Consider the following 13,356-nt stretch of genomic DNA (forward strand, 5'->3'; position numbering starts at 1 on the left):
TGCGTTCCTTTGGAGGAGGAGAGGTACTCTGGTTTTTAGAGTTTCCAGTTTTTCTGCTCTGTTTTTTCCCCATCTTTGTGGTTTTATCTACTTTTGGTCTTTGATGATGGTGATATACAGATGGGTTTTTGGTGTGGATGTCCTTTCTGTTAGTTTTCCTTCTAACAGACAGAACCCTCAGCTGCAGGTCTGTTGGAGTACCTGGCCGGCCGTGTGAGGTGTCAGTCTGCCCCTGCTGGGGGATGCCTCCCAGTTAGGCTGCTCGGGGGTCAGGGGTCAGGAACCCACTTGAGGAGGCAGTCAGCCGGTTCTCAGATCTCCAGCTGCGTGCTGGGAGAACCACTGCTCTCCTCACAGCTGTCAGACAGGGACATTTAAGTCTGCAGAGGTTACTGCTGTCTTTTTGTTTGTCTGTGCCCTGCCCTCAGAGGTGGAGCCTACAGAGGCAGGCAGGCCTCCTTGAGCTGTGGTGGGCTCCACCCAGTTCAAGCTTCCAGGCTGCTTTGTTTACCTAAGCGAGCCTGGGCAATGGCGGGCGCCCCTCCCCCAGCCTTGCTGCCGACTTGCTGTTTGATCTCAGACTGCTGTGCTAGCAATCAGCGAGACTCCGTGGGCGTAGGACCCTCTGAGCCAGGTGCGGGCTATACTCTCCTGGGGCACCGTTTCCTAAGCCCGTCGGAAAAGCACAGTATTCGGGTGGGAGTGGCCCGATTTTCCAGGTGCCGTCTGTCACCCCTGGAAGGGGAACTCCCTGACCCCTTGCGCTTCCCGAGTGAGGCAATGCCTCGCCCCTGCTTCGGCTGGCGCACGGTGCGCTCACCCACTGACCTGCGCCCACTGTCTGGCACTCCCTAGTGAGATGAACACGGTACCTCAGATGGAAATGCAGAAATCACCCGTCTTCTGCGTCGCTCGCGCTGGGAGCTGTAGACCGGAGCTGTTCCTATTCGGCCATCTTCCAGTTTCATTTGATTCCCACAGCAACACTGAAACAAGGTTTAATAGGAATTATTATCCCCATATTATAAATGAAGAAAAAAGAGGTTTATATAGAGGTTATTCAGCTAGCACATGGGCTTACATTTACTATAAAGCTTACTCAATTGGCTCCAAGGCCAGCTGTATAATCCACAGTATTATGTCTCTCTAAGTTTCTAATGTTTCATTAAAGCCTTGAATAATTAATACAAGTAAACTTTATTAATAATGATTGCTCCTCTCTGTCAGATAAAGAAACACTACAAAGTTCTCTATTTTTATCTCACATAAATTGTTCAACTCTGGGCTGTCCTCACAAATTTCATTGTCCATCATTACAATGCTGCCCCAGATCTCAGGGGAGAGAAAGTTTCCATTCCTTCAATAACCTAAGGGTAGAAGGCAGTAGAGGATACATTGCCCAAACAATTAGAAATGGAGACCTAAGAGATTCTGATTGAACACACACTAAAATGGGGTGACAGACTTAATGTGTTAGGAAAACTGAGACAAGAATTGAATTTATTCCATGCCATTATCTTCCACCTCTAAATAGAGTCAAAGCTAAGACATCAGTGTTGGCAGTAAGAAAGAAGAGGTGAGCTAGCATGTACAATTAGGGAGGAGAAGGAAATTCTTGTAAGCATAAAATTTACAACTCTAAAGGGTTCAATGGAGCTCCCTTGGGCAATTAATACAGGTTCCACACAAACATGCACTGGCAGATAAGTGGTTCTGTACCCAACCTTTCCTGAGAGAGACGGATAATTTTAGAAACTTTGGCTGATCTGGGAGTAGGGGCCCCTCGGACAGATTGACTGAATGGGAAATATGAATTGCAAAGACGTAATGTCAGAGCAGAATGCGTAGTTAAAAATACATAGTTTAAAAGACTCTTAGAGAAGATGGCCTTTTACTAATGGGAGATTGTAACTAGAGCTGAGGGTTCTGAAATGTTTATCTTGAAAGTAAGACTGGCAAAGTTCCTGTGATGTCAAGGAATTTAGAGCTAAGCCTTAAAACTTTCTGGCTGTGAGGCTGCAGCAGCCTACCATTTTATTGTGAAATATCCCTTTGGTTTTACTAATAAAAATTAATGAGTTTCCAAAGTTTCCATTTCAGTCTGTAAGTGCCTAATTGCCTGGAGCTGAGCTGTTCCTCAGGGCTCCACCCACTGGAGGGTAGAGTCATTTTTTCATCCAATCATAGAAAACCTGTCTAAATTCCCTTTATGCTCATAGAATATTTCAGCAAATTTTAATTCTTAATATATTCTCTTTAAAGTATTAAAATTATCTCAAAATATGTGAATTTGGCTTAAAAATGATCAGACTCAAAATTCTATAAGCTATATCCATGATTGTAATTTTTACTAAAAGAGAACCTTTATGTTGGTTTTTTCAGCTTCTCAAAAATCTTGCCATACATTTTTGAAATACTTGAAGTAATGTATAGATTGAGCGGATTGATCATCCGCTAAACAGTTCTCAGCTAGATGCTGAAAACCTGGGAGCAATCAAGTTTATATTAAGTAAATAAATGATAAATGAATTAAGCAAGAACACATTTAGTATATCAAGATTTGCAAAGATCTGGCTTTCAGGAAGGCTTTGGATTTTGTTAATGCATTCAGGACACCAAGCACTACATCATCAGGAGAACAGTGATGTAGTTCTCCTACATCAAACAGTGTAGGATTTTCATAAGACATATTATTAAGATTTGTTTGATTTTCATAAGACATATTATTAAGAAATGTTTGGTGCTTAAGGTCATAGTTAGGTACACATAGTATATACTTAATGGATTTCTCAATAGTCATGAAGGTCAGGTGGAATTAGCCACATGTTGCTGCTAAGGAAACTTAAGCTCAGAGAGAGTGAAATAAGTCCCCAAGTTTCTACAGCTAGAAAGTAGCTGAGCCTGTATTGATCTCCAGTTCTCCACTCCATGGTAATCTAAAGCCTAGTCTCTTTCCAGCAGGTCAGGGTATTTCTCCCTGAATTACCATTTTATGAGGCTTGGAGAAAAATCTTGTTATTTGAGTTTCTACATTTTGGATTTCAGGATAAATGTTTTACCGTATCAGGGCTGAATTCCCACTGGTGTTATCATCCCTGTAGCCTTTTCACAAAACAACGAACTGGACATGCTATCCCACACCCTTTTGCTCACATTCGTATTCTAGTAGCAGAATGAATCCATGTTCAGTCTCCTTGTAAACATAACAAAACTGCCCTTTCACTTGGACAGCTTCAGAATGAGTGATTTTTTTTTTTTTTTTTTTTTTTTTTTTTTTTTTTTTGGTGACAGAGTTTATGATTTTGGTCTGGTGAATGAATAAAATTGAAAACTTAGAAGATTTGGCTGTTCTTATGTCCTAAATGTAAAATGTTTCTAAAGCCAGCGTTCCTGCCTCACAAATGATAGGCGAAGTGTGCAGCACTGTGATACCAAAGCTTAATGTGGCCAGGCCTTGAACTTTCTGTCTCCATCTGACTTTCTAACATTTAGCGGCTAGAATACAAAATGGTCTGCTGCGGCTCTGCCTTCCAGGTGTCGGAAAGAGCAAATGCTGAAGGACTTTCAACTCAGTGGGCTTCACACAAACTGTACCCCAGAGAGAAAAATCTAAGCAGTGCTTCAGGCAGGTGCATGATGTGGTTCAGAGGCAGAAAACATTTGACTCGTGAGCAGGAGGCACTAAAATAGAGCTTTGGGAAGAAAGAAGGGATCAAGCAATGATGGGAGCAATATTGCCTCTGAGTTCCAACATTTGCACTGCTTCAGTGGCCATCTCTTTCCCGGGGCTTAAGGTTCAGCGAATAGCGGAGGGATCAGGTGAGGCAGAGGGTGCAATATAAGCACACCAACTCCAAACAACCTGAAGATGGGAGGGGCATTACGCCTTCTAAGAAGAAAAGGAAAGATACTTGCATCCCCAAAAAAGAAGAAATTTCCAGGAACCTGTGATTAGCTCAAAGGGCAAAAAGGCATTGTATCCACAAGGGTTTTCTAATTTCCTTGCAGAGCAGAAAAATAAGTTGTAGCTTGTGTTCCTCCCGTTCTCCCTTTTCCCCCTCTCCTGCTCCTCATCTTCTCCCCCTCTCCTGCTCCTCATCTTCTCCCCCTCTCCTGCTCCTCATCTTCTCCCCCTCTCCTGCTCCTGATCTTCTCCCTTCTTTTTTTATTTTTATTTTTTGCTTTATAACAGGCTTGGTAGAATTTGTAACAGTTTTTTAAACACATCCTGCAGGTAAAATTTAATTTGTATGTTATTCTCTAACAAGATGATTTGGTTTTACAGTGATTGATGAGACTAGGACTGTCTTCATGGTTTTGGGGAGAATGCTCTGGATTCAGGAACAGCCTGATGGTTTGTATTTGCTCACCAGAGGGCCCTAGCCCTCTTTTTAAGGGCAAAACTCTTTAATGTGAATACTCTGTAGTCAGAAATCTTTTATTCTCTGTCCTTCCCATCATTTCATAATGAAGACTCTGACTTGAACCTATGGATTTAAAAGGCAGTCAGTAGGGGACCTATAACAATGAAATCAGAACTCCATTAACATCAACAGAAATTTAGGTGTACCAAGCACTTCGCTTAGCTTGCAGGTAGTAGCTGCCTATCCAAAAGTGGATTTTACATGGGATGACCTTTGTGTGTTTGTGTGTGTGTGTGTGTGTGTGTGTGTGTGTGTGTGTGTGTGTGTGTTTGAGATGGAGTCTTGCTCGCCGCCTCCTGGGTTCAAGCAATTCTCCTGCCTCAGCCTCCCAAGTACCTGGGATTACAGGCATGTGCCACCACACCTGGCTAATTTTTTTTTGTATTTTTTTAGTAGAGATGGGGTTTCACCATGTTGGCCAGGCTGTTCTAGAACTCCTGACCGCAGGTGATCCACCCACCTCAGCCTCCCAAAGTGCTAGGAGCCACCATGCCTGGCCGGGGATGACCTTTGTGGAATATTTCTTCTATATGTATTTATTTTATTCGATTTGGAAATATTGGTCACATTAGTCTCTAAAACACAACTCCTTTAACAAATAGTCTGATTTGGCAGAATAAGCTGTGAGACCACTGTGATCTTTGTTCATTATTGATCTTTGTTAATATAGATCTTGCCAAAGATTGGGCATCCAATGGGTTAACATTGCTTGTGGTATTGATTCTTTCATCCCCTGTGGAGGCTAGAACAGGCCTAGAGGCAGCCAAAGCCCATGGGCTAGTCACCTCTAACCTCAAACAGCCTCATCAAATTACCACAGTGTACTGTGCAAATATTATCATATTTGGTATGTACCAATACTGTTAAGCTCTGTGATACCTTGTAAATTCTAGACTAGTCATTTTGAAGTCAATAGACCTGCCAAAAAATAACAAAGAAAACAGTGATGAGAACATTTCTTCTATACCTAATTTGTATGCATTTTTATCATAAAGGGTGATGAATTTTGTCAATTGCTTTTTCTGCATCTATTGAGATGATCATATGATTTTTGTCCTTTATTCTGTTAATACAGTGTTTCCCATTTATAGATTTGTTTATGTTGAGCCATCTTTACATCGTGGAATAAATCTTAGTTGATCATGGTGAATGATCCTTTTAATGCACTCCTGAATTCAGTTTGCTAGTATCTTGTTGAGGATTTTTGCATCTATGTTCATCAGTGCTTGTGGTTTTCTTTTTGTATAGTGTTCTTGTCTGGCTCTGGAATCAGGGTACAACTCTGGCCATGTAAAATGGATTTGGAAGTATTCCATCATCTTCAATTTTTTTGAAGGACTTTAAGTATTAGCATTTTAAAACATATTTGGTAGAATTCAACAGTGGAGCCATCTGGTCCTGGGCTTTTTTTTTTTTTTTTTTTTTGATGGGAGACTTTTAGTTACTGATTCAACCTCCTTACTCATCATTAGTCTGTTTAGATTTTCTAAAAGTCTTCATAGTTTGTATGTGTCTAGGGATTAACATATTTTTTACAGGATATTTCACGTTTTGCATATAATTGTGGATACTTGTCTCATAATCTTTTGCATTCCTGTGGTATGACTTGTTCTCTCTTTCATTTATTATTTTATTTGAGTCTTTTTTTTCCTTTTCTCTGTTAGTCTACATAAAGCTTTTCAATTTTATTTATCTTTGCAAAAAGCCAAATGATTAGTTTCCTGGATCTTTTCTGCTTTTTCTAGTCTCTATATCATTTATTTCTGCTCTGATCCCTGTTGTTTCTCTACTTCCTCTGGGTTTAGTTTGTTCTTCTTTTTCTAGTTTGTTGAAGTGTAACATTATCTTGTCTATTTGAAATCTTTCTTTTTAATTGATAGATAATATTTGTACATATTTATCAGGTACATGCATTTTTGATACATGCAATGTGTAATAATTAAATCAGGGTAATTGGGATACCATCACCTCAAATATTTATTATTTTTTTATGATGGGAGTATTCTAAATCTTCTATCTGTTTCGAACTATACTCTAAATTTAGTTAACTATAGTCACCCTACTGTGTTATCAAATGGTAGAACTTATTCCTTCAATTTAACTGTATTTTGTACTCATTAACCAACTTTGTCCCCTCTGCCCCCTATACTTCTTAGCTGCTGGTGACCACCATTCTTATCTCTGCTCCATGCTTCTCATTACCTATATGAGATCAAGTTTTTTTTTTTTTTAGCTCCTACATATGAGTGAGAACATATGCTATTTATCTTTCTGTGCCTGACTTACTTCACTTAACATAATAGTCACAGATATCATTATACTAAATGGTGAAAAGTTGAAAGCTTTCCCTCTAAGAGCAAGACAAGATAAGGATACTTAATCTCGTCATTTCTATTCAACACAGTACTGAAAGTCCTAGCTACAGCAATTGGCCAAGAGGAAGAAATAAAGACATCAAAATCGGGAAGAAAGGAGTTCAATTGTCTCTGATGCAGACAACATGATCTTATATATTGAAAACCTTAAAGACTACTGAAAAAAAAACTGTTACAAGTAAGAAATGTCCTGAGTAAAGCTGCAAAAAATAAAATCAACAAAGAAAAATCAGGATCATTTCTATACACTAACAATGACTGTCTGAAAAAAAAATCAAGAAAGCAAGCCATTTACAGTGGCTACAAAATAAAATAAAATACTTAGGAGTACATTTACCCAAGGAAATAAAAGACTTGTACACACAAAAAAATAAAACACTGATGAAAGACATTAAAGAACACAGAAAATAAGTGAAAAAATGTATCCTGTGTCCATGGATTGGAAGGGTTAATATTATTAAAATGCCCATTTGAGCATTATTAAATTGACCAAAGTAATCTACAAATTTAATGCAAACCTATCAGAATTCCAAAGTCATTTTACACAGAAATAGAAAAAGCAATCATAAAATATCAAACCACAAATGACCCCAAATAATAAAACAATCTTGAGCGAAAAGAACAAAGTTGGAGGCATCGCAGTCTCTGATTTCAAAATATCATACGAATCTATAGCAATCAATACAGCATGGCACTGCCATAAAAACAGAAACATACACCAACAACATAATTGATAGCACAGAAACAAGTTCATGCATTTATGGTCAATAGATTTTTCACAAAGATGCAAAGAATACACAATGGGAAAGGACAATCTCTTCGATAAATTGTGTTGGGAAAATGGATATTCACATGCAGAAGAATATGAAACACTTATTCCACACCATATACAAAAATCTGCTCAAAATGGATTGAAGACTTACATGTAAGACTTGAATCTGTAAAATAATGAGAAGAAAACATAGGGAGAAAGCTCCATGATTTTGGTCTGGGCAATAATTTTTTTTTAATATCCCCAAAGCATAAGCAACAAGAGCAAAAATTGACAAATGGGATTGAATCACACTAAAAAACTTCTGCATGGTAAATTACACAACTGATAGAATGAAGCAACAACCTATAGAACAGATGAAAATGTTTGAAAACCATTTTTCTTCCTTTTTAAAAAAATTTGAGACACGATCTGCTCTGTCATCCAATCTAGAGTACAGTGATACAATCATGGCTCACTGCAGCCTTGAACTCTTAGGCTCAAGTGATCCTCCCATCTTGACCTCCCAAAGTGCTGGGATTACAGGCATGAGCTACCACACCTGGCCCAAACCACACACTTGATAAGGGGTTAATACCTAGAATATGTAAAGAATTTACACCATTCATTACCAAAAAAATCCTGATTTTAAAAATAGGCAAAGGGCCTGAATAGACATTTCTCAAAAGAAGACCAACAAGCAGCCAACAGATATATTTTTTAAATGGTCAACACCGCTAATCATCAGGAAAATGCAAATTAAAATTATAAGGAGATGTTACCTCACACCTGTTAGGATGGCTGATATAAACAGGATGAAAAGTGTTGAGGATGATGTTCAGAAAAGGAAACATTTGCACACTGTTGGTGAGAATGTAAGTTATTGAAAACAGCCATTATGGAAAATAGTATGGAGATTCCTCAAAAAATTCAACATAGAACTACCATATAATCCATTATCTCACTTTTGGGTATATGTCCAAAAGGAAATAAAATAAGTATCATGAAGAGATAGCTGTATTTCCATGTCGTTGCCGCATGATATGCATAGCTAAGATACAGAATCAACCTCTGTCCCACAACAAAGGAATGGATAAAGAAAATATGACATATATGCAGTGGAATACTATTCAGCCTTTAAAAAGAAGAAAATATTGTCATTTGTATCAACATGGATGAACCTGGAGGGCATTATGTTATATGAAATAAGCTATGCATGAGGATTAATACCACATTATCCTACTTATATGTGGAATCTAGAAGAGGTGAACTCATAAAAGCAGAGAATAGAATATTGGTTTCCCAGGGTAGTGGTGGGTCATTGAGGAAATGTTGATCAAATGATAAAAAAATTTCAGTTAGATAGGAGGAATAAGTTCAAAAGATTTATTGTACAACATGATGACTGTGGTTAATAACAATAAACTATTTTTTTAATTGTTGAGAGAAGATTATAAATGTTCTTACTACCAAAAATAAGTACCTGAGGTAATGCATACATTAATTAGCTCAATTTAGCCATTCCACAATATTTCAAAACATTATATACAAAAAATATAAACAGTTTGTATTTTTTTGGTTACAAAAAAATATAGTGACAGGCCTTTCTATTCTTCAGACAGGACCCATACTGGCTTAAAAAGCTAATTTTGTCAAAGTATCTTGAAGCTGTATTTACTTCAGTGTTGATCCACAAGCACTCTCTCAGCCTCCAGATAGTGATGCTGGCTATGGCTTTGTGAGTAAAAGTAAGTCCATACCCAAAAACAAGCGTTACTTTTAATGGCAGAAAATACAATTGCTTTTGTGCCAATCTAATAGGAACTGTTTCACAACCTTGTTTTTTTTCCCACAAAATATTATCTGTTCAAGGATTATTGTTATGGATACATACAGATAGCTTATTCATTTTAATTGCTTAAAGTTATACAGCTGAATGTATCTATTTTATTCCATTATTGATGGACAATTAGTCTCTCTAATTTTTCACTGTAATTGATGATGCTGCTATGAATCTCCATGGGTAAATATGATGGAAATCCTTAATGGAAAAAGTTCACACCTGGTGTATGCAACTGTCTTTCTCAGGGGCGTTTGAAAATGTGTATGTTCAGTTTGTTCATCATGATGGCTGAGGGATGCTGCTGGAAATTTTTACTAGGAGGCAAGGGATCCTTAACATCCTGCAATAAATATCTAAAACATGAAAGAATTAGCCATCCAAAACAACACAACTTTCCTTGTGCATAAACAGCTCTCTAGGTTGTGTGCTCAGAAGTGAAATTGTTGAATGAGGTGGATTTAGTTAGTTTGGTGCTTACCTTCCATTTTAAACTTCTCTTGTTTACTTGACCATCTCACAATACCTGGGAAGTTGTATACTCACTTCTGTCTGTAGTTGCAGATGTGTTTTAGATTTCCCATTTGGATGGTCATGTGGAGATTTGGAAGGAAAAAAAAAAGAGGCAAAGGCTGGGCTGCTCTGCTAACAAGTAGGCACAGACAAGGTCCCACTTTCCACTGTCCCACCCATGGGCAGGGTGCAGAGTACATTATTTTGCCTATGAACTAGCTGATGTGTTGCGGCCCTGGGGCTGACCTTGTGGTGACAGCATCGTGCCCCTGGGATAACAGCTATCTAGTAGTATATTTCATTGGACCACATCCTGATTCCCCACTGAACTCATTGTGGCAGGGACAGCAGCATCCCTGGTAAGCCAGGTAACAGACATTGCCTAAGAGTGATTCTTAAAAGCCCTGCCTAGGGTCTCTTCCTTCATACTCTCTGAAAATATTATATGCCTCTACATTCATGTTTTGAATTGCTTTCTCTTTCAGATGTCTAGATGTGTTTTCACAGTATTCAACTGAACCTTGGCTGAAGCACTAGGCTTTAGGAAGTAGATACCTTTGCGCTAGGTTTTGTCATATTGCTCTTCCAAATAATTGCATCACCTTATACCACCACATATGTGAATTTCTATTTCCTCACACCCTAACCAACATTTGAAATTGTGATATTACTACTACTTCTTCTCCTCCTCTTCATCCTCATTATAATTATTATAACTATTATCTGTCAATTCAATTATTGTTAAATGACACAGTGTTGTATCTATTTGAGAACCCTGATTATTAATGATTGAGCAGTTTTACATGCTATTTATTTCCATTTTTTGATAAGTGCCTGATTATCTCCCTAATGTATTGTTCTATTGATTTTTTAAAATATTGATATGTAGAAGTTATCAGTACTCTTGTGCCACTGTCCGTCATTGGCTGGAATCAGCCCAAGAGAGGTGTGATCTCAGGACATCTTAGCAATGGATTTCAGCATTCAGCAGCAGAGGTCCTCAGTCAGTTTTCCTCTCTGTGGTCAGAGGACTGCACATTCTTATGGCTGCCACACTCCTCGTCTTGCACTGTTCAGATCTACATTTTTACATGGGTGTAGGGAGGAGCTCCTCCATGTGTCTTTTGTGGCCCTCTTATCTGAGTAAAAACTCAGAAAGACAAAGTGAATCTGATTAACTAGAGGCTTCATTGCTGCAGATGATCACAGGTCATCACTGACTCTCATTCCCTCCCTTCTCCACTCTATATTTCCCTCACCCTCAGCCATCACTTCAGCAGGTCTATGTGGCTCGTCTGGTGTCGCAACTCACACTTTTATCTCTGAGGGCTCTGAAGCTTTGATAGCCATTCTACTTCCAGGTCTACATTGCTGGACTTATCCATGCAGTTATAATGGAGCAAGGAAGTGCCAGGAAGGTGCCCAGTGTATCACCTCGGTTCCACAGGTGTTTCTCCTTGCTCCCATCTTGTGTATAAGGAGCATTATCTCCTGCTGCTTCTGGTTAATTACCCCTGCCAATATAGTGACGCTTTTTATTGCCTGCTGTTCTCTGGGTGGAAGAAGTCCAAAGTGCCCAGGTAGCAAATGTAACTTTTAATTCAGTAAGATACTCAGCTGTGTCCCCTGGCAAGAGTGTACCTGTTTGGAGACAACAACCTTCAACCCTGCAGAGCCTAGAGTTATAGGGACATAAATCATAAATTCCTCCCATGAATCATAAGGAGCATTGGTAAGTGGAGCTATCCATGCTTCCATCTTTTGGTTTCTGAACACATGTATCCTTCCTATAGGGGACAGGGCAGCATATAGAGAGATCTTTGTTTTAATAAGTACACTGTATTCTGAAGCATGGCACCCAGTCATGGACCACTCCAGCATTTCCTTCACCACCTTCATTTCATGTCAGTCCCCTGATCTGCTGACATGTATATAGGAGGCTTACAGAGTGTTGATCCACAAGTATTCTCTAAGCCTTCAGATAGTGATGCTGGCTATGGCTTTGTGGGTAGAAGTAAGCCCATACCCAAAACAAGCACTTATCATACCTTTGAGGATGAGTAGCACTGTTTTCGGGATAGAAGGTACCCAATGTAATTTCTCACCAAGTAGTCAATTTCCTTGAGGAATAGTGCCATAACGGGTGTTTAACATTGGTCTCTGTTACTGAAAAGGAGAAATTCAGAGGTGTCAATAGATCTGCCTTGGTTAGTGGGAGTTCATCTTGTTGGGCTCATTTATAGCCTGTGACTTTGTCAACATGATCACCCCATTCATGTATTCATCATGCCCATTGTGGGGTGGCTGATGACGAAGGCTAAGTCACAATGTCTATTTAATGGTTCAGTGTCTTTTCCATGATCTATACTTTCATGATGGGGTTAATGTGTAACGAAAATATCATTTTGTTCCCACCTCCATATGACCATACACGTGCTTCTGTCTGGAAGATATCTCCAAACTTCTAGTTCTTTTCCTCCTATAACCTTGACATGACACCATTTCTCATTCCACAAAAATAGATGACTGGGTTCACTGTTCATAGCTCAGCCCATTTGGAAAATTATCACTCTTGGCCATTTTTAAGGGTCACCACTGAATGAGGATCTATAGTCACTGACCATTTTCAATTTGTGCTCTCCCACTAAAGCTGAACTATCCATAAACCAAGTACAGCTGCTTCCTCTTCCTTCAGCTGGTTGCATAGAAACCCCCATATGGCTTTAAGTGCAAGAAGATGGAGAGACACTGGTGCGACTCCAGCAGATGAGATAGGATCTGGAAGTATGTACTCATGAGCAGAACTCAGGCCTTTTGATCTTGCTCAGATTCATTCCTTGATGTGACATTTTCATTTATGATGGGAAGCTATTGCCAGGCCTATCTGACTTTATGACTTGGTGGATCTCATAGACTCCAACTCATAATGGGAAATTTCAAAGGCATTGCCACTTTGTGTCCCATGTTCAAGTGTTCTATCTCTAATAGGGCCCAGGGACATGTCAAACTATGTTTATTTCTTAAAGTGCTTTAATTCTCTGTGGTGGATACCACAGCCCTCTATCCCAGGAGATGGCATTGTGATTCTCCCACTTGAGCTTGCTATGAGCTCCATACCACATTACTTCTGAACACCATAATGTCAGCAGAATCACATGGCCCAAGAGGCGGCACTGATGTCACTGCAACCTGGATTTACTGCGGTGTTCTTCTCTACTCCAGGAAATCTGAGAGGTTTTCATCTTCTCTAGTAATTATTCTTACGTGTGGGTATACTACCTGTGGACCCAAAGTGGTCTACCAGATACTTTGTTTCCTTGTTTTTGGTGCCAGATGCAAGATGCAGCAATTTGTCTCTTACTTTGAAAGGAATATCATGGCAATCTCCTGAGAAACAAATCTCTCTAAATTTTACTAAAGTGTCAAGTCCCTGAATCTTTGTAGGATTTGTTT

The 13,356-nt window shown here is 39.2% G+C and overlaps 1 long non-coding RNA gene across 4 annotated transcripts in view; it reads right to left on the minus strand.

Annotated features, from left to right (window-relative positions):
- The window catches only part of LOC129030695 (uncharacterized), a 114,389-nt gene that overhangs the window by 93,122 nt on the left and 7,911 nt on the right, over positions 1-13,356 (minus strand). For 2 of the 4 annotated variants that reach the window (XR_008500730.1, XR_008500731.1), the window contains exon 3: positions 11,952-12,069. This is a non-coding gene — a long non-coding RNA (uncharacterized LOC129030695). Of the gene's footprint in view, positions 1-11,951; positions 12,136-13,356 lie in introns of those variants that run through there. The other 2 variants (XR_008500729.1, XR_008500728.1) reach the window with 1 other exon arrangement.

The sequence above is a fragment of the Pongo pygmaeus genome, chromosome 12, assembly GCF_028885625.2.
Source record: "Pongo pygmaeus isolate AG05252 chromosome 12, NHGRI_mPonPyg2-v2.0_pri, whole genome shotgun sequence".
In the NCBI taxonomy this organism is placed as follows: Eukaryota; Metazoa; Chordata; class Mammalia; order Primates; family Hominidae; genus Pongo; species Pongo pygmaeus.